Genomic DNA, 27,594 nt, shown 5'->3' on the forward strand with positions numbered 1-27,594 from the left:
CAGCTGTGCAAAATGCCTCTCCAAAGGGAAGTGCTGGGCATTACTCATGAGAGCCTAAAAGAGAGGGGGTTTGAGCTGAGATTTCCCTGTGCATGTGGCACTGTTATTAAATCACCATTGCTTTATCCTTTCCACCCCATATAGGATATTTATTTTGCGCTCTGATCATTGCTTTAAGGAGGAGTGTTTCTTCATGGTGAGATGAAGTTTCAGGCTCAGCAGTTGCCCAGTGCCCTGTAGGGAACCCTGGAGCTGAGCTGCAGCGTGGCAGGAACACGGCTGGGCTCTGCTGGCCCCATTTGCCCCCAGCTACCACCATACTTAAGCTCTCTTTGGTGTTGACACAAATAATTGTGCAAAAGTGCAGACATTTTGAAAGGCCATTGGCTTTGATAGATACTAATATGTGCGTAAGCAATCGGGCAGTCTGGTATTTAAGTACCACAGAATTACTGCATGAAATACCCAAAGTCTTCAATCAAATTCTTATTATAATGCGTAGTTCAATGCCACCATGGTTCATATAAAACATTCTCTGGACGTTTGCAAAACTGTATCAGCATTGCCTATCCACCAGTAGCACAGTGTAACTTAACGAGGTGCCAAGCAGCAGGGAAGGGGTGCTCACCATAAGGATGGACAGAGAAAGGTGAAAGTGGGTGAGATGCTATTCCTCAAGCTATCTCCACTGGAACAGTTTTCATGTAAAAAACAGATCATCACCTATCAGACAAGAAGACTCCTTCTGTGAAGTGGGAGCTTAGCAAAGCATTCAGTAACTTGCTTTTTAAAAATATTTTAACCAGTGCAGTGGAAATGGATGGAATGAAAGAGTAGCTCACGTACCATGAACAGATCTAATAATCCTCATTATTTTTATTTGTCAGCTCCCCTCTCTAGCCAGTTCAAGAAAGAGAAGCTCTTGTTCACCTCACTTTGCAGTGCAGCGATGCCGACTATCCTCAGTGCTGGGGATTCTCATGTTTTTCATCTCCTGCACAGCAAGGCTGCCAGGGCATTGTGGTGATTTCCCCATGCTGCAGATGTTCATGCAGAGACTGATCTTTCCCCACGTAACGTTCAAAACACGAATGGTCTTACTTGGTATCTTGAGAGCTTTCATTTGAGAATTTATTCCAGCTGGACTGCAGAGCTGGGCTGACGTTTCCTTGCTAGTCTTGCCCCACAGTGCAGTGCTGAGAAAAAGCTCAGACTGTTCCAAGGCTCCCCTGCTCTCGTGAATGGCTTGTTTGTAAGGGTGGTTTTGCCACCAGTCTTGGTAGTATGAACACTCTCACTGTTACTGTTTAACTACAGTAAATCAGTTAAAGACTAACCGTGGTGTTCCGGAGAAATATTTTATTTCATGCAATGAGACTGGTCTACAGTCATGTATCTGACTTCCAGACTGGAAAGACTATAAAGAACAATGATTCTGGACTTTACAGCATTTTTTTCCCAGTGATTTATATGCGCCCAGAAGATGAAGACATTATGGGGTGAACATATCTTCCTTTTCAAACATCCTACTGGCAGGGGGTCTAAAAAACCTGGGAAATACATATAAGTGTGAAAGTGCTTTTTATGAACGATTTCACAGTGTATTTCTCTCGCCAGCTAATTATGCATAAAACAACTGAGAGCACACACTATTATGGTAACTCCTAAGTGACCGGTTCAAACAGGCAGAGCATGATAACTGCTCTGGAAAGCAGTCCCTGCTTGGCGGATGTTAGGGCAGATGCCTTTCCAATAAACTCTCCGAACTCTAAACTACAGCATTTAATTTTTCCAGAAGCCTCTCAAGTATGTGGATTTTCGATGGCAGAAACATCCTGCTCACAGCTGATGTTTTGTCAAGATGTTTTCTTCTCCAAGCCAAGTCAGGAGAAAATGCATAAATATTCTTAGAAGCAGGTCACTTATTTTCCAGCTGACATACATGTTGTATTCCACAATTTTCTCTCTATTTCCCCTACACACAGAGGCATATTGTTACATGGGAAGTAGTTTATATAAGAAAATGAAACTGGTACAACTCAGATTCTTCTCGCAAAATGTAAGTAAGAAGTTTGTCTGGACACTTTGTTGTTGAAGACTGGAACATTGTGATTTAACGTAAAGTTCTTAGGAAAGGGTTCAGCTCAGCTAAATGGGAAAGTTCAAACTGGAACCTGGAGTTTGGCACCAATTTACTGTGTTTTGTTTCTTTTTTTAAAGTCAGATTCAAATTCTATCACGGTGACTTTTTCATACAGCCAAACCCTGAAATTGTCTGCCATTTTGAGATGCTTTCTGCAACCACACAAACTGGCCTTAGGATACACTGGAATAGTAAGTCTGTTTTGCATTACACACCATCTGAGTAGGCATTAATTCCACTGAAACACACAGACATAAACCGGTGAGAGATGAAAATCAACTCAATCTGATACGTAGTATGTAAGATGAAAAGGAAAATCATTGATGCAAAATATGAGGAGAAAATGAGTTTTAAATCCCTGTATGAACAGGCCAAACTTCTGACATCTGAGGCATGATCTAACATTACACCAGATGTTAATGTATTTGTCTTTTAGTAAAGCATATGACAATCTCATATAGAATTTTTGCTTTAATGATTAGTGTGTGAAAACAGCATTCAGGAGGTGATCACAGTAAGTTCGAAGCTTTGCTCTGATTAACAAATTAGCCAGTTCTAAACAGATCAAGTAACAGTCAGAAAAGCCGATGACCCTTGAAAGCAGGCTTAAACTTCCATTGGGCCGCTTCTTACAGACCACTTACTTTGGATGCAAACAATATCAGGTGTGCCTCCTTAGACCAGAAAATCTCTTTATTAAAAATGAAAGAGCACTTGGTTTTCACTAGCTCCTTTGAAGTAACAGCATTTATTCCTAATAAGAGGGATTTTCAGAACCCAAAAGGTCTGTATTTAGAAAGAGATTGCTTTCTGTGGTATATTCCAATTTAATTAACTCAGATTTATAAGCTGATAATCTATGTTAGTTGCATATGTGATAGGAAATACAACATTAAAAAGGAGTTTGTAATCAAATGAAATTTATAGCAAGGGGCCAATACTTTAAAAGCCACCATATCAGAAAATACGATGCTATTTAATGCCAAATAATTATTTTTTCATAATGGGTGATACCTCCCTTGAAAGCTTTTGCTAAGTGCCATATGGGTCAAAGCAGATAACTCACAGGAGTCTTTTCTTGGACTGAAATGGGTGCAGAGTTGGGCAAAGGCACCCTGAATAACAGAGATGTTTCCTTTTAATTTTTTGTTTTCTTCAAGATGTTTTCGCAAATATTCAAATGCTGAATACTTCAGCTTCCATTCAGTATTTACAGGCATTATTTGTCAGAAGGGAAATGATTCCTGTGCTGGTATAAATCAGTATCCTTAAAGACCTGCTCCATGTATTTGTAGGCTCAAGAGTGTTCTCCCAGGCACATTTAAATGTGTATCATTTAGGTGGGATCTCACAAACTGAGCCAATCCATCACCTCAACGGTCCAGCATTAATTAAAAAAAGAGTATCTAACAAACCATTTCAATTACAGTATTTATGAAAAATCCTTTTTTGGCAGAATGACACGAAAGTAGTTCAGCAAATGATACCATATACTAAACTTACAACCATTACAGTGATTCCTGTTCATTATATATCTCACTCATTATAGATTCCCTCTTGGAATGGCATTGATGCTACACTACTGTATGCACGTCAGTTTCAGTATTCACATGTGGCTCATGTTTGCTACTCTGAGACAACACAGGTCCTGAACTTGCAGGTAACTTCAGAGAGTAACTTCATACATCTAAACAAACATATAGCTGCAAATCCAAAATGCCTTTCTCCACGAATTAGAGACTGGTTTGTCAGTAAATACCCAACTAGGGGAGGGCGGCACATGGCAGAGCTGCCAGTCTGAAAGCTGGAAACACGTGCAGAGTTCCTTTGTGTAGCCTACACAAGACAGAATGCACCCTTTGCTGGGCAGCTCCATAAAATGTGTGAGTTTATTCGAGGGTAATGCTTAGTGACAAGAGAATAGAACATATTTTCTCAGTCTCCAGGTTTCAGGCTGCTACAGAATTTGAGTTCCAAAGTATGACTTAGTCTAGCTTGGGAATTTGCATATGAAGGCTATTAGTGCATCTGGTTTGATTTGTTTCTAATCAACCAATGTGGATTTTTAAAATATATTCCCTTGGAAAGTTTAGCTGATATTTTCAAGGAAAACAATCAAGAAATGTGCATTACCATGCACATTTTTTTCGCTTATACAACAAATACTTATGCTTTCAAGTCTGTGGTGTTCCTGAGACACTGGGGAACAGAAATATTTCTTCATGACAAAAAATGCACTTCTATCCTAAGTAGATTATTTAAAGAAACTTGTCCTATTAAATGAAAATCCACTGTTCATCAGTTCATAAGTAAAAATGGTAAATTAAATAAAAAGAACATCAGATTTGAACCAAAAAATCGATTGCAGATCTACTTATTTCTGTCAGCTACTGAAATCACCTGTAAGGACTGCAGCAGGAGGTACCCAGAAGCAGGTCCTTGCACCAGGGACACTCAGGGCTGAAGGACACTTACAGTACTTCCCCAGGCTGTGGCATGCTCTGCTGAGGCCCGATTCTTTGCATCCTGCCTGTATTTCCACTTGGCTTCAGCATCACTCTGCTGGTTTCCTCTTCTGTGCCATATCCCACATGCCATTTCTGTCTGGATGTCTATTTTTTCACGTGCAACCCTCCAGTCTCAATTTACTGCTGTAATTAATGGGTTTGCTATCCCTCTTGCTTCATTCTTACCACTTTCTGGAAGACTGAAATAGAGTCATAGGAATATTTCTCAACATAAGTATGCCTTGTTCAATGCCTGGCTGCAGAATAAGCATTACTGAGAATTTCCATCAGTTTTACATATAGCTTGAACTGGGGGATCCTGAGCAACAGTATTTCACAGTGCCTTTTTGAACATCATGAATTTTAGGTAGGACTGGGACAAATACCCACAATTTGTCATCTTTGATAACTTTTCTGATAGTAAAGTGCACTTACTTGCACTGTACCAGTTTTACCCAGGAAGCTGAAATTGTCAGTGCAGGATATTTGCTTCATGTTCAGTTTTAAGGAGCAATTTTCAAGGAAAAAAAAGAAATGCCCATCTGTTTGTGAAAATGTACATAGGGGAAAATAGCTTTGCACACTGAATTGGGACTTCAGGCCTCTCCCATCACATACAGGTGGACCATGGTGGGCTGGCTCTGGGAGGAAATGCAGCCTGTTTTTCCAACAGTGCAGCACTGCTGTGCTGGTCTGGTGTTCAGCTGAGCATATCGCTCCAAATGAGCTTTTCACAGGTGGCCAAAAGCTGAATGTTCCCTGATGTGCTAATACCCAACTAGCTGCCCTAATCTGGATGATCCGTGGGAGTGCTGGCACCCCACAACTTCACTTTTTGTTCACATTCCTGCTTGCACATTCAAAGTGCCCACACAACCCCAAATGCCCTGAGAGATCAGGGGTAGTGCTTAAGAGCTGTCAGCTCTGACCTGTCACCCAACTCAGGATGACTTTTTTGTGTATTTTTCCTGCCTCCTAGTATCATCTCGCTTTGCAGTGGGAAGATTAATAAACGTTTGGGAAAACTCCACAAAATGGGACAACTGTGGCAAAATTAGCCATTCTGTATTTAAAGCAAAGCTCAGACAGTGTCAGTAATCCGTGAGCAGTACTGGCTGACAATACAGCAGCACAGGAGTGCTGAAAGCTGCTCATTACAGCCAGCACTGCTATGCCCAGAGTGGAGATTTGAATCTGATCACAGAAATAAAGAAAAGAATACACAGCTGTCCTAGCTGTTGAGCCATTCCATGTACAACTTAACCATCTTTTAATGTAATTTGTGCATAACGTGTGCTTCATGAATTAAACATGAAAGCCCTCTGTAGGTGGTGCATTTGTAGTTCCTTGCTGTTTGCTTTAGAAATTCCTAAATGCCCAACTGCACACAAAGTAACCCTTAACAAATTGCTTTGTTGATAATCAAGGCTGCAAGGGCCAAGGTCAGAGTTCAGCTCTGTCTGATGTCAAGGCCTTCCACCACAGCCCCAAGCAGCATGTGATGCAGAGCACTGCCTAACACAGCTGCCACCAGCGGCTGCGGCCCTTCATGCTCCATTGGATCTGGTGGGACAATGCTTCCATCTGTGGCGAGTTTAAAGCTCCTCTTGGTTAATCCCTCAAACGGCCCGGTGACTGCTTTCATGAAGTAAAGATTAAAACTACCTGATTTTTTCCCCTTGTGGTTCACAGGAAAATGCTGATGTAATTTTTAAAGTGTTAAAGAGCACTGAAAATGCATTTGAAAGAGAAACAAGACACAGGAAGGATATGAACATCAGTTTTGTGACTTCCAGAGAAGCTTCAAGTGGGTAGTTAACAAGGATTATACAAAGCAATAAACCAATATAGATAATATTTCTTATCTGGGGATAATGCTACAAAGCCAGGAGAAAAAAGCTACTCTGATATTCACTGTTTCTTCTCCTTAGGCAAGCTTTCATGTTCCCTATGGAAAGCTGGCATGCCTGAATGTGTTATTAGGGTAGTATCTGACCGACACTTTTATTATTGCCTCTTGAGGAAGACGCTAACATTCAAGATGACGTACCACTTTCTCCTTCAAACTTCTAAAAACCAAAGGATAACTGTGACATTTGTAATGCTGACTCAGCAGTGGAAGTCATGTTCAGGTGCACGAAGGGGACAAATCATGAGGTGCTGGGAGGCAGCTTGTCGTGAGCTCTGTGCTGTGCTGTGTGTGCACGTGCTTACTTCTTCACACTGCACTGAGCAGGTAGCTGGGTGCCTAAGGTGGGGATCTAGATTTCGTTAGACAGTGAGGATCTACATTAAGGGCTGTAGAGCCCAGCTTTACAGCATTTCAGATATGCTTTTCAGTTTAAAAGAGAATTTGGCAATAACTGAGAGGCTATCCCATCTCAACTAGAAGGCACCGCAAGGTTTTCTGAACTGTGTCTCCTTCTCTGTAGCTGCATTCCACTTGAATTGGTGCTTTTCTGTTGTAAACAGATGTAATCTGGGGGAGTCTCTTTTTCAGTACAGATAAGCATGTTCTTTGAGTTACCATTTCTTATGGCAACCAAGAACTACTAAAGTACTTTCTTCTCATACTTCAATTCTCTCGTTAACCTGAACACTTTTTGCTACTAAACTTGGAAGTTAAAAGTAACGGCTGGAAAAATATGCTCCCAAACTTTTCATTCCTTGAAATCCTCTCTCTGCATCCTGATCACTTCAGTCTGTGGGACAGTGTACTGAGTTAGGCAGTACAAATCAAGACGTGCAATTATCTTCTTAATAAACTTCCACGATGGTCTCTGTACTTTCCATCTGTGGTTTCTAAATGAAGTCTTCCTCTTATTGGAGGGGGTCTGCAGTCAGATCTGATAAACATCATGAGAAAAACCTGTATTTTGAAGTGGTGCAACCTGAAATTATCCTCAATACAGAACTGTTTACTAGTTTTTGTTCTGGTAGTTTGCACTTTCGTTTATACTCCTAAGCTTTGCCACATGTTAAGACTCACAGCAAAAGCACTTCCACTGATCAAAAGCACATCCACTGTTCAGGGTTGCTCTTCAGAGTTACTTTACAGCTTGGGGGCATCTATTCGGGTTTAACAGAGCACTCATGCTGATGTTTTAATCCCAGCAGCCTTTCTGTGACGTGAAATGCACTGAAATGAATGGCTGGCTCTGTGACATGAGGGTACTGGAAATTCATTTGGAATCTCTGCCCTAAACTGTTACTGGTATTTTGATGTGAGCTTGGAACTTTTACAACTTGCTTATTCATACTTATTTGTAGATGGTCCAGAGAAATAAGCCAGCTTCTTACCAACACATCGGCCATTAGTTTGAAAGTGTGAAAAGATGACAGCAGCTTTTTGCAACTAGAAGTATTTTTCCATCTTAGTAGAAAACGTCTTTCACAATGTAAATATTTATGGATTAAATGTACTTCTCATTTTCTATGCTAGTATCTTCTTTCTTCTTCAAAGTGCACCCTGAACTATTTATAAATTATGCTGATTAGAAACAGCATATTTTTTTAGTCGTAAGGAAATTTTATCACTGCCAGTCAACTTTGTGAGCCACTAATTTATTCACCAATATTTATACTGTTGGTATAAATACTCAGTAATGAAGAGTTTTGAAGGTATGCAGAACACATTAATGCAATCAGAGGGTAAAATAATGCTACTTTTCCTACTTAACTCTGTACTCAGTTCTAACAAAATCTTATGGGAAGCCAATTTGACCCACATCTTGCCTTGTTCAGAATTGTGTATTGGATTTGATTAATCTTCAGTAAGTCACAAATGTGAATTTGGATTTTCATTTGCACCCAAGCAAGGCTACAAGTAAATATTATATGACTTCAGAGGACTTCAGCATATAATACTAAAGCGGATCAGAAACCGAGCCAACTGACTAGGCAAATAAACAGTACCCATAACTCCACAGATTCTTAATTGGAATAAGAGAGTAAATAGTCAAGCAGCTTTCAAACAAATTAAGTAATGTGAAAAATGAGAAATCTCTTTTAATTTGGTTGTAACAAAAAGGAAAAGATGAAGTCAAAACAAAAGAAAGAATAGGACAGATCTTCTGGTTGAGTGCTCTTTTTCTGTTGAATAGAAAAAGCCAAGATTTACAATAACTAAAAGCCTAACCCATAATTTTTTAAACTGACCATATTTTTTTTCCAACAAACTAATGACATGATGACAGCTTTTCAAGGCTTTTCTATAAAAGAGATTCTTCAGCATTTTCCTAAAACAGTGCTGAGCTGTTACAGTATTTCATCTGTATGAAATAATTGCTATGAATTAATCTCATGGCTGCGCTTTACTCATTTCGCATTACTTCCAGGCTCATATATTCCATGACAACTTATTGTAAAGGAGGAAAGTTCATGATTCCTACATAAATATGAACCCTTTATGTCTCTCATGACTTACTCATGTTAGCTGTATACTAAATGATGTTAGACATGAGACTAAGTTAGCGTGTTGATTCTGGAATGCAGCAGTTGCACGTGGTCGACTGGCCTCCACACAGAGGTTTATAGCACAGTTTTGTACTTCATAACATAGGCAGTTTTTACAATATAACACCCCTGCTAATAAAAATAAAATTGTTACGTAAGGCCACTAATAAATAATGAACCCACTACTATGTTTAATTTCCCTATTAAATTCTGTGTAGCAGTAAACGTCGTTACAGAGGTTGTTATTAATGTGAGTAGCCTCAAGGCTGCTGCCAATGCTTCAAACATAAAATTTCTGTATAGATGTTGGAATCAAATGATATAGTGCTTTATAGCTTAGTGCTCGTTACAAAATTGGGGTAGGATTCCCTGTAACTCTGAGATTTCCAGTAACATTATATACTGCACTGGAACCTGCCAGACAATCTCAGGCACCACTTCCATATGGTTTCACCATGCAAAAGCTGATCTATTGTGGTTTGTTTATGGATTCACTCTGTTAAGCAATTCAGCTTTACTTTTCAAGCATGCATGTGATACAAGGAAGTACCAAGGCTGTGAAGATAATTTTCAAACTTCCACTTATTTCCATTATGAACAGTGTAGGAGCTCCAGCGATTGCCAGAGGGGCTGTCAGTGTCAGTCCTCCTGAACACAAAGATGCCAAGACGTGCTGGGGACAGAGCCCTTTCCGGCCAGAGACTGAAGAGGTGAAGGATGACAAACAGCTCCGAGTCATAACTAAGAAAGAAATTGCTGACTGTAAAATTATCAGTAGTATCCACCACCATAATTAAAGAAATCTGAAATAAAACCTCGCTGGAAAAAGAAAACCCATAGAAAATACTTTTTGCTTTTCTAAAAGAAAACACAGTAACTAACAAAGTTCTGCCTCAGTGAATCTTCACTCTGACCTCAGGATTCAATTTTAACAAGTTGATTTTAATCCTGTTAGTGCAAGATCAAAGAAAATGATTCATTGGCAGGGTTAAATGGAGCAACATTGAAGGATTTATAAAAGTAAGGCCAATACTCACATCAGTCCTTCTGTCCTAATTAGACTTCTGCTTTTTCTAAGTATTGCTGGCAGGAACTAATGCTCAGAGGCCTATGCCAAAGTAGCTCACTTTAATCTGAGGACATCTTTTTGCTTATTTGGATTGTATTTTAAGACTTCCATTGTGGAGGATTATTTTCCTACTTCAGAAAGCGAGGGCCTTTCCAGCAGCTCTCAGTGACTACGTAGAAGATGCTCATCAAGAAGAGAGCCCAGTGGAGTTTGTCCTTATTCTGAGACACTCCAACGAGGTGGGAGATGTTACAGGGCACTCAGCCAACATGGAGAAAGAAACAAGCAAGTGGAAGTAATGTGAAAGATAACACATAAAACTATCACTGCAACCTCTCATTACTTTTAGTCTTCTTTAGTCCTTCCAGCTTTACAGTGCCTGGCTCTGAAAAAAGTAGCCTTTTGGACTCACAACATATATACCTACTTCAGTGCAAGTTAAGCACTTGATCATTCTCCATCTTTTTTTACTTTTGGCTATCTAAAAAATTTACTAACTTTCACTGACTCAATTTATACTTGAGAGGTCTGAACAGAAGCTACTGGACCTGCAGTTTTTGTTACCTCTTTGATCACCCTAAGGTGGAGGATAATTTCCATTCTTCTGAGCTATTTTTCCCTGGTTCATATGCAATGCAGTAAGTAATGTGAGATTGTCTTGAGAGAAAATGTGGTTATCAAAGTTTCAGTGGTAAAATGCTGTGATGCCATTGCATTATGAACCTCCTCAAAATCAGGCGATAAACAGTTAACTTGGGCCATGCATTTGTGTATCTGCATGTATACATGTAATGTATAAACTTAATTAAAACCAACCGAAACTGCCAAAGTGTAACATTACTGAGCATAACATGTATTTTGTCATGGCTTCAAAATGCATATGTGCTTTTTGACTTGTTATGGAAGTCTCGCTTGCCAGACATTTCTAAACAAAGCCCAGGAGGCTGCATTTTACATCTTTCCTGTCTTAACCCTTCTCTTAATCACTTCCCTCTAATTCCACTTTTTTCAATGTGTGTGGTTCGAGCAAAGCCTCTTCTCTATAATTGTATTCTAAATTGGCAAAAGGATAGTGTGGGGTGTGACTCCTCCAGTTTTTTACACAGAATTGTATTCTCCTGTGACCCATTCTTCTACAAGCTCTCCCACATCTCTGTTAAGTAGCCAGGATCATACAAAGCAGTCAGATTTCATCTGTGTCTTCCTACAGCAATAGGATCCATAAAATGAGTTGTCATTGTGGTATTTGCTAATATTCTGAGCCAGAGGTACTCTGTCTTCCCATCTGGAAATGAGTGGTTCCCTCATTTTAGCTGCAGAAGATGGGGTAACTCACTGCACAGCACAAGCAACAGTGAAAGAGAAGCTGTTGGGAGTTTCAGCGGAGCAGAAGGAGGTCCATGCAACAGAAGACAACACAGTCGCAGGAGAAATACTGGAGCAGAAAGTTTCTAAAATGTTTTTCTTTGTTAGGGATTCATTTTGAGCTATTAACAGCCACTGGAAAGACTTCACTGATTGAAAGCATGTCTCATTTTATGCAGTTAAAATGCTCTCTGGCACTCCAGTGCTCACGAGGACATATACGCACACACATCGTGCACTGCCTGCTACCCTTGTTTGCAAGATTGACTCCACAGCATTATGTATGAGAGTGCTGTTCCTGGGGATACAATCTCATACATATAGAAGAAACTCATGAAAACAGTCTGATTAAACAACAGTCAATATTGTGATCTTGAAGACCAGTTCTACAGAAGAAACACATTGTGTGGCAGTCCAATGTTACTGCTTTTGCCTTAATTCTCTCCTGTTTGTTAAACACAAATGTTTATACCACCCCTTATTCAACAGTAAGCTGGTTGGACAGCTTTTGGCACACACTGATTTTTTAATAACTACCATCCATTGGCATACGCTTACTTCTTTAATAAGTACCATCCCCTGAGCACACATACCAGCGATGTAAAACAGTTTCATCAAATTAAGCAGAGGCACCAGTAATTAAAATTATTTTCTTATTAATAAAAGGCAGTTGTTTACATTTATTAACACTACATTGAGTTCAAACAGAACAAATGATGGAGACTTATTTAGCAATATCTTTCAAACCAGGTTTTGTTGGTTTTTAGAATACGAGTTTAAAAGACAGCATCTTCTTACCAAACATAGCATTCTCCAACGTTTTGTCCTAATGAGATTCAGGACCACTCCTGCCCATTTCACACGCCTGCTCTGGGGAGGGACCAGAGCCACCCCCCGTCCCCACCCCCAGCTGGCAGTGCTGTGCTTGTCAGGGCTGCCTGCATCAGTGATCACGACCCAGAAGTGAATCTAAATAATGAAAAAAACTGCCAAGGCCTTTGGCTGTTAAATTTTCTTTGTGGCATTACAAGTGCAACCAGAAAAGTTTACAGTCTTCAAGACATGTTACACAATGTAGCTTTATTTCCCTTCTTCAATAGAAGCTTGCATAGAAATGGACAACAGATTATTGGGAGTTGTGTGAATGCACAAGGCGCCGTGTTGTCATGTTAAAAAAAAAAAGGAAGTAGATATTCTCATCTTGAAAATGTCTGGAATGAGGTGCAATGCGTGGCTGTCTGCTGGAGGGGTCTGTGGAGCCAGAGACTGTGCTGACTGTGATTTATGGCTGCTTCCAGGTACATGTAAATTTTCCATCCCCCATATAGGCTCAAGCTCTCTGCTAGACAGTCATGAGAGATTAAAATTCCTGCATATTTTCTAGAAGCATTGGCCGTGCTGAGAAAGAAGCACAGGAAGGATCATTTGTTTTATGCTTACAAGAATCCTTTACAGATACATGCATTTTCTTTGCATTTCACATGAGCATGAATTAAAATATTCCATTTGGGTAAAATGTTATTTTAGTTAATTTCCTGCAGACTGTTTTCAGCATATTTCGAAGTGAATGGTGAATAAGTCTTCAGTTGAACAGAGCACTTTCAGATCCCGCTGCTTAGAATAGCTCCCCGCTTCTCAAGTATTAATTGTATCTGGTTATGGTTAAATGTCATTAAAATACGTAGCGAGTGATCTACAGGGATTTGTATTTCCACCACAAATCGAGCCTGCACCTTCACGTCCCCACGCAGCAATCCTGCATGGGTTTCTCCCTCTGTGCCTGTGTCAAGTATCTGCAACTTTTGAGTATGGGAAATAAGACTTTACAACTCGAATCTCAGAATCGGAGCTGAATGCTTTTAGGAGAGAATATTGTTCTATTCATAAGTTGGTTCAAGAAAGGAAAGGGAGAAAAGAAGCAAGGAAGTAAGCCAAGAGTGCTTTGACTTGCTTTCTGTTTTAAAGTGTCTCAGTGAGCGGCGTGCCAAGAAAAACAAAGTGCAGCACAGCGAGCAGCGAGGAGCTCCAGTTACAGCCGCCGAGCATGGAGAGAGCCGACCGCCCCAGGCTGGAGGAAGGGAAGAAAGCAGGGAGCAAAGCAGTTTATGCAGGTTGGCGACAAGGCCCCATTCTGCGGGCTGACATCAGTGGGACCATTCATCCAGGTCTGGGCTGGCAGAGTGGGAACAGGCAGGGCTGCGTGCTGCCAGCGTGGGGGAATGTGCACATGTGAGCACACACACAGCCGCTGTGGCCACTGGCTTGTAGAGCTTTGCCAAGGGGCTCATAGCAAGAGAGGGAAAAACAGCACTAACCCCCAGCATTTTGGGGTGTTTTCTGTGTATTTCAGTCTAAATTCAGAAAGCAAGTCTCATTAGGGTACATACTGTTGTAAAATACTTTAGTAAGGACACATCAGCAACTTCTATGCATTTGTATGTGGAACTGGGGACAAGCACACAAAGCTCCAATTTATCGCCCTTTTAGGAAAGCAGGGCTGCTAGTTCTACCATAGGTCAGCACCAGGCTTTCTCCCCCACCTGTTTCTCATACAAGGATAAAACTCTGCTCAAGTGCACATGGAGCTGCTTTAAGAAGGAAGGTACAGCAGCAGGAGCCAACTTAAAAAGATTGTGGAGCAATCCCACTGGACCTGCTCGTGTCCTGGGGATGTGGACAATGCATGGGCTGGGGTTCCAGCAGTGGCACGGATTCCTTTAAGAAAGAGCAACGTGTTCCTGGAGTGGTTAAGGAGAGGGAGAACTTGGGAAGAAAAGCTGTGCTGCTTCTTGACAGTACAGAAGACATGTGGTAGTTCAAGTGTAGTACAATGCAACAAATTCACTCTAGATTTTTACTGCAAGACCTGTGAGAGGAGACTATAGCTCTGAGACAGTCAAGTCATCATATCTAAACAAATGGCAGCCTTTGTCCTGCCCTAGGAAAGACAGGCAGCCTCTATAGCCCCAACCAGCCTCATCTGGGGCCTCTGCCCACCCCCTCCAGGGACCCAGCAGCCCACTTAAGCTCAGCTTCAGGGCATCAGCCCTTTCCTGAGCTGCACTGGAGGAGTAGTGGTTCCCAGCTTTGTTCTTGACCTGTTGGATAGCTACCATGGCCACAGACTTGGCTTGCTGCCTTCCTTGTATTTGCCTGGTGATCATTGGACTGCCAGTAAGACATATTGCCATCACTGTTCTGCTTTATCACTGATGCTTTTCTTTTTAATAGTGCTTTATATTGCTATCACAGTCACCTTGTAGTTGGTTAAGAATTGCTGTCTCTGGTTGGATCTTTCTAGCTTTGAGCACGTTGCCTGTTAGGTTAGTTGCATCCCTGGGAGCCTACTGGTTAAGGAAGGCAAGCATTGGCATAAAACTGAATTAGGATAAGATGTATTTTGGTGGGAGTGAAAAGGCTTACTTCTCTTGCCCCAGTTTGTGTAAGAGCTGAAGTTTTTCCAGCAGGCACTGAGTCTTAGGTTTAAGAAGCAGAGACTTCTCCTGGTAGCAGAGGTTAAACAAGTCTTCACGTTCTTTAATTGAGAAGACTGACTGAGATCTTGACAGAAACTTGAAGCAATTCAGATATGCTCTAGCACATGCACAATTTCTCATAGTCTGAAGGGCTGTTTTACGTGCTGGAGATTACTAGAAGAAAGAGCAATGATTTGCTGAAGGCATTTCCATGAGGTTGCAGACTACCGGTAGCCTCTTCGAGACTGCTAAAAATCATCTTCTCTTTGGTTTGAATGAGATGAGCCGCTTTGTGGCCATCGCTACTGGGCCTACAGATGAATCACTTTGTGGAAAATAAAATTACTGACAGTGCCAGATACTTCCTGGAGTATTTAGGTAGCACAGCCCATGAACTCTGCATGAAGGTAGTCAGTGGACTATCATTCTAATTGGGAAAACTCTTTATCTAACTCTCATAATTCATAGGAATGCAAGAAACACAGATGAAAATGATATTTTCAGCACAAGCCACATAGCAAAAATTAAGCTTGCTATACCAGCATAGGGTATAAGAACTCTGAGTTTACCTTCCAAGTCTACTTCATTGCTTGTATCACCCTGAGGCCAGTTTATGTCAGTTTTAAAGCTTTTTAAAGATGATTAAAAAAAAAAAAATCCCTCTTCTCACAGACCAATACAAACACAGAAGGAGCTTTGGCTAGAGTACATGTAAGGTGTCTAGCCTCAGGGAAGTACTAGGAACTAGGACATGCCTATGAATCCTACTGAAACAAGGCACAAAAATTGACAACTTGAGTATTTCCTTGAGGTTAAATGTGATACAGACCTTAACTGAAAACAGTTTCTTGTGCCAGAAGATATGTCACCCACTGCTAGCTATGGAAGAACTGAATGGTGCTCTACTCACACAGAGCATAATAGCAGTTCAAAGCTTCACTGCCAAAAGTGAGCCTTGAGGATGAACTAGAAGGGCTCTTGAGAGTTGTGTTGCTGTTTGTTCTTATAGAGAATTGTGGAAGATAATCTCATGCAGGAAGGTGGGAGACATACCAGCAGCTTATGTATCTGTATCCCAGAAATCTGAAGAAAAAGCATTTTATGCTTAGCATCCTGATTTCATTTTGCTAACAGCCCTGTCTTGTGTGACTTAGATACTGAAAGCAGAAAAAGAGATGTCAAGGAAGCATTAGCTGTTTTTGTTAGAACATACACAACTACGTATGCACTAATCAGGACAGAACGCTGTTCTATTTAATGGAGATTTCAAAGTGGAAATTTGGTAAGATTTTAAGCCTGAAAATGCAATGATTTACAAGATGACTACAGATAAATGCTAGTTGTTTCGAAACTAACAATGCAAACTTATTCATTAGTGTGCTAAGCTCTCTGGCCCATTTTTGAAAGCAAACATGGTGATTTAAAGAAAGCAGCTGTTCTGCATTTATAAAATTTGCATTATCTTTTCTTGGAACTGGGTCATCGGCCTTAGGTTAGGAAATCTGGAAATATTTCAGTGAATATTTCTGAACTGATTTCCGTCAGCATGTTTCCTCATTCTGACTTCAGTAATAAAACTGACCATGTGGTCACAATTTAGCTTTGATTTCCATTAGTAGAGGTGAATACTGAAAGCAGGACTTCATCAGAGAAGTTTCAAAACAGTTCTCAAATATTAACTAATGTATGTGTTCACATCACCTTAAATACCTTGTATGGCTATTTAGAAAACATTTAACTGCCACAGAAGAAGAGGATTAGAGAGCATAACTTTTTATTCAGTTGTGTTTTTGCTGTAGATTTTTCTCTTTATGATTTTCCCTTCATAACATTCTGCTAACAGGGCACCTTTTCTCTTAAGAATTCCTCCTCTGAATTCCTAATTGCCTCCTTCATTCCCCTGATGTAGACTGCTCGTTAGTGATAACAGTTGTTACCAATAAAAATACACTGTGCTCCTACCAGCCTGGAACTGCAGGACACATCTCAGCTGTGTACAACAGCCATGGAGAACTGCTCCCATCAGATCCACCACCCAGCACAAAGTGCTCAAAGGTTTGACAATGGCAATATCTAACTATGCCCCTTTGTTCTTAGTTTGCCTTTGGGTCAAAACCGAAGTTTAAAATCAGAAGGCACCTCTAAACCCTTTGTGAGTGAAATAACCTCCAAACCAGGATGTTATATTTAAAGGCTAGAAATGGACATAAATATCATTACAATATCAATGTAAGCATAGCCTACTGTTTTGAGCCTAAGGGCTTTTATATCAAAACAGGATGCCTTTGACCCTACACAAGTCACTGGGATTAGGAAGGTTGGAAGGAAAAACATCTCCGTGGATCATCAGTAACAGACGTAGGGGTCTGTATTCCTTCAGATCACTGTTTTGTGTGAACATGTAGCATGTTAGTCAACATCAACACCTAACAGTAACTTCATGGAGGCCAAAATATATTTTATTACAGTCTAAGGGGATGTGCTCACAAGATAATTTCCTACTGGTACAAGTAACTGAGGGGACTTAATTTTTTTTTTTTTAACATCTGAGAGGTTTCCATGCCCAAAGCCCTAAGAGACAATTGCAGTCATTTTCATCAATGTTTGAAACATTCATAGCTGTTTTCTCAAAGCTAGGCCATATATTTGCTATGCACCTGAATAACTTAAAATGAGGAATTCTGATGTACGATACATGACTGAGACCTACGTATGGCTGAAAAGTTAATCTAATCAGAATTTATCTAGATCTCAAGAATATGAAAATCTGAAATGACTATATATATGAAATTATATATATCTAGTATCATTTATCTCAATTTAAAAAATATATATTAATAGGCAATACAACAACACATGTAGGGAAGTATGTTCATCCCACAGTCAGATGGAACTCCAGAGGCGATAAAAGCTAGACTGCATGTGCAGCATATCAGGCACTTAATGAAAGGTTAGACTGAAATGTGGCCTTCCTTGCTTTTCTCAGATACCTGCCTGGCACAGCAAACCAGCTGATCGTTGCTACCTCTTTGTACAGCTTGTGTAAACTGTTATTAATACTGGTAACTCATTTTGTTTGACTGAAGCAGGTAGTGCAACGCAGAGTCCAATCCAAGACCAATTCAAACATGATAGCCTTGCCATTTGCTTTCACAAAAGTTGGGTAAAAGCCATAGTTCTTATTTCTGAAAAGATTTTGGCTCTGTGTTTTGACTGAGCCAAATGGAATGCTCTTACAGCAACAAATTCTGTTAAATATTTCAGCACAATTGGATTAGAATAATTTCAGTGTGCTTAGCCCTCGAGATACTTTTGTATCCATAACAGAGTGCAATAAGATGCCATAATGAAAGACTCCATCTCAAAAATATGGCATGATTATTCATATTTTTAAAATCTCCTAAGGGTAAGATATTCCAGCAGACATATGTATCTATTTTGGTGAAAGCACTAAATCATAAAGACATTGCTCTGAAAATCTTGTTCAAGATGTATACACAAACTTTAATATGCACATATATACATATATATATATACATACACACACATAAATACATATATATAAATTAATGTAATGTGTCCATTGGTTAATAGCTGACTTATGTAGGGACAGTCATACAAGTGTTTGAGGGGATCCAGGTCTTTGTCAGCAACCGGTCTGATCTTTAACACAGACCTGAACCTGACTCTTGGTCTTCCATGAGAAGCAGAGTGTAAATATTAGGATGCTTGCTGTCATTCCATGAAAATGGAGTGTGTGCATATCTGAATTTAGACAGCACTTGCTGTGTCCATAATTGTTTTGTAACTCAAGGACAACTAGATCACATGAAGGTGTGGCAAAGGTGAGTAGGGGCCTTAGAGGAAGAACAGAGGTAGGATGCTGGGAGGTGAACAATATCTGCTTATCTAGCCAACCCACCAGGCAGATTGGAGACGTGGTTTAATGCTGCTGAGATATGAAGAGGAGAAAAAATAATTAAAGCAGATGGAATGTTCTGGATCATTAACAAAAGTATTCATGGCACTAACTTAGTGAGTTTGTAAGAAAGTATCACGGTGTTATTCATTCACTGCAATGCACTGCAGTCAGCAAATGGGTAGTGTGACTGCAGAGTGAGTTGAGTATCAGATCATGAAGGCACACGGTTTCACTGACTTCAGCTTAAAATGCTTTTGGTCCTTGCTTGCTGAAAGTCAGAGGATTTGAAGTTTTCCAGTTCAATGTGCTTACAGTAAGTGAAAAATATTACTATTCACTGCTACTCTTGAGGGCAGAACCTGTGATTTGCTTACTGACCACAGCCTGATCCTGCAGTAGATGTCACCTCACTGCCCGAGAGGACAGGCACAACTTGTGCTTGTTGGCAGCTTGCTCTGTGCTGTTGTCCTGTTTGGTATTACAGCTGTGTGGAGGCTGATTGCACTTGTGTCACAAATCTGACCTGCAGGGTTAGCAGATGATGCTGGCAGACGCAGATACAGTTCTGCCACTAGAACAATAGTTGCTATGTTATTGTGTACTGGGGGGATGCAGAATAACTAATCACCTTTGCCACAGAAAGCAATGTAACCTTATCCTACAGTTAATGATTAATGAGTGATGACAGTCAGCTGCTCTTCCAATATTTCAAGCAAAAGATCAATTCCTGTGTCTAGTAAGTACCTATGTATATTTGCTGGACAACTGGGACTTTAATAGGCTGGGATATTGCCTACGGTCATTAAGAAACTCTCTGTAATTTACTTCAGTACATGTAATCCATTTCAACTTAATCAAAGTCAGTAGGGATAACCACAGTCTGAAACTGCTTGACATCAATTGAACAGCAGAAAACAGCTTAGCTGTCACTTACTGACTAACGTCTTTCAGGTGAATTTAAAAACTCCCTTTTGTGTTCATTATGAATACTTCTATTTCATTCTAGATGGGCACACTACTTGTGTATTTAAGTATACAGACATGCATCTTTCATTCAGGAATTGTTTCTATTCTACTACAGAATTCTACAAGAGATACTTCTTACCATAAAGCACAAATTTTCTGTGTAATTACAGAGGCTCCAACAAGACATGTTAATAGCAAGCAGAATGTGATTCTTCCCCTTTTGCATCAGTTTTACATTGTCATAAATCTCTTGAAGCTTGGAGCTGCACTAGCATAAACCATTCAATGAATGGAAAATCACCAAATAATGGCAATTAAATAATGTCTTGTGTTGTGAACTCTTCTACCAATCACAGTCATGATCAGTGGGCGAAACATCATGCAGAGACATACAGTGACTTTGCCTGGAAAGGGCTGCATGGATGCCTCAGTGCCTTTTGAGGATAGCAAAGCACAATAAATCAGGATGCTTGGGATTCTGTTTTATTACTGGAAAAGATTATGCTGATCTTTACAAAAAGGAGAGGATAGCCTTCTGATGCACAGAATTTGAGATTACCACTCATTTTTGTCATGAAGAAGAAAGTAGCAAATTGTCCATAGTCTTTTAAATAGTACTGTCAACATAAAGTATTTCTAAATCAGTTTAATCCATTTTGCTATAAATGGAAACCATGCTTACAGTATTTCTGGTGGGATTAGTTACCCAAGTGCTAAAACTTGCCAAACTGTGTCTTAAAAAAAAAAAAGACCTTCATGAATCAAAAGCAGTGTTCAGCTGCATACTAAATGGCTTCTAAAACACATATGCCTGGTAATCACATCTTGATAGCCTAATACCTTGTATACAAACCAGGACCTATTTTTTGCATCTGACAGTGTTTACAACACGGAGCCTGAAGTCTGCCCTCCTGTAGTTACTATTTCATACAACAATATTTATGGCCTTATACTGATTGGGTTTCCTATTTACAGCTAGTGGGATATTTATCTGTCAGGTGAGTACTAACTACATAATTCTGCTCAGCCTTTGTCTGAAACAGGATGTGAGATAAAAATGGAATGGAACTTGCCCCTTGGATGCTGTGAGCTTGCATTGGGTGCAGCAGCAGCCAGTGCTGCCCTGTCAGCAGTGCTCACTGTGCTGCCTCTGGCTGTGCAGCAGGGACTGCCTGAGACCAGCAGGGATCTCCCTGCACATCAAGCAGATGTGCTGCAGGAGGATTTAACTCCTTCACCTGAAGCATGGAGGCAAAGTAAATGTAAGGGGGAAAAAAATGTTTTAGAAGCCTAGATAACTGTTTTCATCTGAGGAGAACTTGAGAGGCACAAGAAAGCAGGGTCTTCTCATCTACACTGGGCAAAGCAGACTGGCATTTAGCTTCCCTGTAGCTGTTCTGACCCTGCAGGCTGCAGGTATTTATATTTATATTCTGCAGTGCTGCCAGCGGGTTGGCAGGTGCTTGTTTTGCTTCTAGCTTGAGAGGCCTTTTAGAGGGGCTGATGCCTTTTACTATCTGCTTGACAGAAGTAGGTTTGATGGATGTGACTTACACAGAAGGAAAAATGGGCTAAGTGCTTAGAGATGATTGACAGGTGCAATAAATTGAAGCTGGCCTTTGAAGATCAAGAACCAAATGCAGTGCACACACAGGACTGTCCTTCTCTCTGTCTTTCAGCTTACAACCAGTGCCCTTTTTCATGTTGTTGAAAACTGAACATATGGTTACGTTCAATTCAAACAAGTCAGAATCATTGTCAGATGAACATAGATTAAAACCACAAGAGAAATCTGACCCACGCAGATGCTGTGGCATTAGTGCCCTCCCACCATCACTCACAGCCCATTCCTGCCTGCAGCTTTACTAGGAGCATGCTGGCAGTGGTATATCAGGAAGCAGTCATGTTAAATGGTGATGTGTGGTTCCCAAACACTTTCCTCAAGAAAGAATTAATGTGATTATTTGCTGTGAATGATATGCTATCACCACATGGCCATACGCCTTGCTTTTGTCAGGAAGATGGTGTGTGCTGGCATAGCTTGGTGCTCTTCAGAACTCAGTAGTGTAAGTTCTGCAGTACTCCAGATAAACAAGTGAACTCTATCGCGCATTCTGTTGGAATTCTCTTTCACCACTTGCTAAGACTGTAAACCCCCCTCCTCTGGAGGTACAGCCATCCTGTCTCATGGTCAAAGCTCTTCCTGTCAGATGTTTTTGATGAGAGAGCTGACCTGTCTACAATAGTCGTACTCCAATTTCTCTGCCAAAAATGGAATTCAGGTGTTTCACAGGACAGAGCAAATGCTGCCATCAAACAGGGAGCATCTTGAAGCATAAAAACCTTGTGCTCACCAACAGCAGAATACAGAGATCCAGTGTACAATATCAAGTACTGTCCAATCCAATGATTGCAGCTTTTGTCTGGGTGCTAAGCTTTTGTTGACACATCTTGAAATTGCTGGAACAGATGCAGCTCTTAAGTCCCACAGGAAGGCTGCTTTTGGGTTTCAGGATAGGTTGAGATTGGACTCTCACAGACTGCTGACCCTGCTTTCCTGTGAGACCAACTCCATTTCGAAATGAAACTTATTTGTAATAATAAACACGTAAAGAGATGACTGCATTACAGTCTGAAACACTTAAGATTCAGTGCTTTTGAATTATTACATTAAAAAGTTTAGAAAAAATCCTTTTTTCTAAGGATTTTTTGTACATATGTAGTATATTATGGATCCAAACCTATTTTCTAATTCCGTGTTCTGCTATGAGACACTAATAAGATGGATACCAGGCAGTGGCCAAGATTATTAGTATACCAGTTCAGTGCCAGTATGAGACTGATGTTTCCATCTGATATGCCTTTCCAGTCTCTAATTTCGATGAGTCTGCGATACGTAATATGTGTCGTGCCTTACAGCGTTAGATCATATGTTACAACATTTGTCAGCATCTTCATAGAGGAAAGGAACCCTAGGAAATGTACTGATTCCCTACTAATGTTTAGCCAAACATGCAAAGCTGATAATATTCAGCAAGAGCTGTTCCAAAACCCAAAGGAAAGTAATGTGGTTGGTAGCAAATCTGATAGCTTATTTTTAAAGAGAAGTTGCAATTCCCATTTACAAGAAGGCATTCCTAGTTTTCCTCCATTTGCCCAGAGATTTAGGATTTGTTTGTTATAAGAGTAATGATATCATCTAAACCCTTCAAGTAACATGATTTAAGAGAAAACAAAGCAGGAAGAGTTGAAAAGCACGACTTTTTCATCACAACTTTACTCAGGAAGACTTATTGAGTGAAGTAGTTGAAATCCTTTGAGTAAAAGTATGCAGTGCTGTTCTGTGCAAAACTCTTAAAGGTTAAGTTGTTAGCTGTCACCGTTCAGTAACACACCGTGGTACTGCTGGGGGAAGGGAGCATTAACTGCTTTATTTTTCCAGCTCTGCAGCCAGACTCTCTAAACAATTTCCTGCACTGGGTTCACCTAAGAGACTAAATTGTTTTTAATACAAGGAATGTAGTTAACCACAACCGATAGACAAATACCTTTTTCTTATCACTAATGTATTACAACACTTGACTGCAAAAGCAATTTAAACCTTACAAATGGCATATTCAACTCCATAACAGCAGTTCTGCAGGGAGAATTGTTGTTACAGCAGCTTTTCATTATATCTTTGAATGTTTGCTCTGGAAAATTGATCATATATTTCTTTAAAGTCAGCAATATAGCTTAGGTTTTATCTGCTGCGTCTCTGAAAATGGTAGTTTCATGAGTATCCTGTAGGTCTACAAGCTTGAATAGTGCTTGGTGCTGAGCAGCTCACAGTGATGCTCAGCAGCAAAGCAGTGATGGCTCAAGAATAGTTTACATGCTTTGAATGGAAAAAATGTTCATTGTTTTAAAGACATCTGAGAACTCCACCAAGATTAGAGTCCCAAAAGATAAACGACACGGGTAAAATTTGTGGATGTGGATGTATATAACAGCAATCCCCAAACAGCACGAAAGTCACATGGGCAGACTGATTGGCCTGGCAGTACTTAGCTCAGGGAAATGGGGCATAGAAACATCAAGGGCAGATTCAGACCACAGAACTTTCACGGACTGTGCACACAGTAGTCAGGAAGCAGAATTAATCCTTCCTCCTTTCCTTCTGGACCTGCTCCTTGTATTGCTTCCAAAGTCTCTTGCTTCAATGGAAGGAGCTACCCCTCACTCCAGCTTCACCTGAGCAGTGAGAAGGAAGGGTGATCCTCTCATCTTCCACCCTCTGGGTAAAGAAACATGTTAAATTTATTCACCACATTTTTGGTAAATAGCTGGTTTTGATGCAATGAACAATGAAGCTGCTAATGAAAATTGCCAGCAGGCAGGCTCAGTGCACAAAGACGAGGTCTGTCTGGGCAGCGACCTCAGCACCCGTCTGCCTGTCATGGGTGAAGTGCCTGGAGTCTGTCTGTCTCTCCCCAAAGCAAACGGCCCAAATCCTTCCCCATGAGATGTGCTCAGGCTTACGCACACAACCTGCAGTGCTGCTGTTAGTAGGCAGGTGGAACTAATGTGTCAGCTCCCAGGTTTCGTAGTGATACAAGTCAAAGCACTGTGTAACAGATGTCTCTCTGATTTTGCAAAACAGCATGAGTGTGAATCATCAGGTGTTAGTGGTGAGATGAGAAGGCGATATCTGGAGACAAAAAAGTCCATGAGCATCTTCTCTGCACCAGATATCGATTTCCACTGGGTCTCTCTCCCTCCTACCTTGCACCATGTGCAGTCATTTAAATTGCAGTGAGTGCGAGGCACCATCAGTGAGAACAATTGTGTTTTACATGCTTTTCACTTTAAATAAAATGACCACACAAGGGGCATGGTAATGGAGAATGTGACCCAGGGGAAAATTTATCTGAAAGAATGGTTTCTTCTGAGCTTGAATACCACTGATGTGTTCTGAGAGTTCAACTTTGATTTAATGACTCCCAGACCTGTAGGAGTGTCTGGTCTGGATCTCAGTTTCTCAGCTGATCTCTGTTCTTGGGAACTACTAGCAGTGTCCCAGAATGGAGGACTCGTTAGGAACTTCAGGTCTCTGATTCATCTGTTTCGCTACCATCTTATCACTCTTCTGCAAGACTTCTCGCGAATAAATAATATATGCTCTCCAAGTGTTCCTCCTTTGGTTAAAGCCAGCAATAATGTGTTAGTGCTATAGATCACATATGTCAACAGATCCTCACTGAGTAATGGTTTAGTGTTTATTATACACCCTTAAAAATATTTTCTACAAGCATTTTAATGTTACTACATTTCATGCTGTAAAAACTCAGGTTTCAGCACAAATGTCAGACACAACAACACTGAAATCCTTAAATAAACAGTCCTTTGGGGGTAGTTCTGTTAGAAGTGCATTTTTCAGAAGCTGGTGCCATTTGTTGGAGCTTGCCCTGAACTGTCAGCATACCTTTTCAATCAAAGCAACAGCTGCCAGACTGATATAGTCCTGCACCAGAACGAGAACCCCTCAGAGCCTAATGCCCCCTTCTTATCATGGAAGAGTCTGTCGCTGCTGATACCAAATCACTAAAAATGGCAGCAGAAACAGTAATTCAGGGCTAATCTCATGTCATGGGCTGAAGGGAAGCCACAGTCCACCCCACCCCACATTCCTCAAACAGCCAAATCTCCCGCTGGGAGTCTTAGGTATACAAAGAATGAATGCTCTCTCTATCCATAAACAGATTCACATTTTGCTCTTTTTTAAAAAGGTTATTATTAATTGCTGTTAGAAGTGGATAGCAGTTAGAAGCTGCAGTTGGGTTTAGAATTTATGGATAAAAAAATGGGAATTTTGAGCAGTTGTAGGTATAGGTTGTTTATATGGCATATGACTGCAGGTGCTGTAGCTATGGCTTAAAAGCATTTTAACAGTGTATGCTTTTGTTTTCATTACTTTTCTGAAGAGATTCTTATTTTGTTTCATATTTCCCATGTTTTTAGTGTCAAGGTAGCTGATTTATATTCTAAGAATTAGTAAAATCCCACAGAATATTTTGTTCAGTGATAAAATAGTTTTTATAACTAACTTGTCTCTGCCCATTTTCTAACACTTCATGCTGTTGTAACTCCACTGACCTAAACTGTTAACATTTGTTAGCGGATCTGTTCAAACATGTATTTAAAAAAAAAGGAGTGTAGATGTGGTGGTGTATACTTTAATACAGGCTCAGTTGGTCACATTAGAAGTGATGTTCCCCTAAACTTTCCCTTGATTAGTTCAGCATATACAATAATAGGGTGGTTAAGTACCTTGCTGGATTGACAGGGCTGGGTTCTGCACCTGGCTGAGAAGTGAAATTGTGTGAAGTAATCTGTGCCTCGGTTCCCTAGTGGCTATGATGATACAACCCCTCTTCACTCCGTGCTTCTGTATGTTTTGAATATTTACACCACACATTTTTGGAGACAGGCATTACTGCCAATGGGAATTCAGTTTCAGTGAGGGTCCTCAGCCTTACTAGGGTAATAATAATAAAAGATGACCAACAGCATTGGATCTCATGTAACTTTTATACTGTGGCTTAAAGGTTAAGTCAGGCAGAAGGTGCCTGTCCTCTCCAGTGCAAAGAGAAAAAATATTACTCTTCTCAGACTACCCATGAAACAAGCCCACTGAAGCCAGTATGAGCCCCTACTTTAAATGACAACCTAGTTTGTTTATTTCTTTCTGGTGAACTGCTCAAGTAAACCTTTGGGTTCTACTGTGATAGCTGAATGAGTAAATAGTCTTTCAGATGACCAAGTGGAATTAACACAAAGGCACAGTTTCTTAGCACATCCTCAAGACACGAATGGTTTTAAGGATGTGAGAAGGCCAGGAATGGAAAGAGCAAATGCTCTTATCCTAACCAACAGTTGTTGTAAATAACAAGGCAGTTGTAAAACTGTCAAATATTTGGTGCTTATGTAAAACAGTCTTGCATTATTTACCTTCTGTTGCTAGAGTCTGTTCAGTTGATGCCACTGAACTAATTTCTCTGTTTAGTACTGGTAGCAAACAAAATTAGTTTTAGGAGTTATCACCAGTATTTGATCAAAGGCCTTTTACCACTGGGAAAGAAATGGTATCAGTGTGGCTTCATGCTGACTGCGGCAGAGAAAAGATGTAGGCGCTGAAAATACTCCATGAGGACATTGCTATGTGAGTAATTACACGAGAACAACTCTTTAGATAAAGATTTCAGACTTGGGCTCGGTGGGCTTCAGAACTGACAGCGGACTCTGCGAATGAGAGACATGAACCCTGCATACTTGACAGTTTCTGATGCCTTTTGTTACACCTAAAAATAGGAATGGAAAATGTCTGGAAGCATTCTGATACTGAGGAGCTGAAAGGTGTGCTTAATTCAGCCTTTATGCAGTACTTGTGCTCTCACTGCATCTTGGGACCCAAATCCTGCTTCCATCCAGAGAAAGAATAAAGTCAACAGACATGAGAGCTGAGCTTAGATAATCATACACATCAGGCCATGCAATCTGAACTGTTTGACACAAATGCAAAGAACTCCATATAATGCCTTGATAGCACAGTTAGTAACCGACTGTACAGGATGGCTCATCCAGCTCTATCATTAACGATCTTTTAATTGCCTGAGTGCAAACATCTTTCAAGTGGAAAGAACTTTTGTCCT

At 40.4% G+C, this 27,594-nt stretch overlaps 1 protein-coding gene and 1 long non-coding RNA gene across 2 annotated transcripts in view; one reads left to right on the forward strand and one right to left on the reverse strand.

Annotated features, from left to right (window-relative positions):
- Positions 1-27,594, reverse strand: part of PDZRN3 (PDZ domain containing ring finger 3) — a 119,295-nt gene that overhangs the window by 68,760 nt on the left and 22,941 nt on the right. The window lies entirely within an intron of this gene.
- LOC146543436 (uncharacterized) overlaps positions 12,553-27,594 on the forward strand; it is a 37,483-nt gene continuing 22,441 nt past the window's right edge. The window contains exons 1-2 of the long non-coding RNA XR_014886345.1: positions 12,553-12,837; positions 13,505-13,650. This is a non-coding gene — a long non-coding RNA (uncharacterized LOC146543436). The remainder of the gene's footprint in view (positions 12,838-13,504; positions 13,651-27,594) is intronic.

Source organism: Meleagris gallopavo, chromosome 14, assembly GCF_905368555.1.
Source record: "Meleagris gallopavo chromosome 14, MGAL_WU_HG_1.1, whole genome shotgun sequence".
NCBI classification, from domain to species: domain Eukaryota; kingdom Metazoa; phylum Chordata; class Aves; order Galliformes; family Phasianidae; genus Meleagris; species Meleagris gallopavo.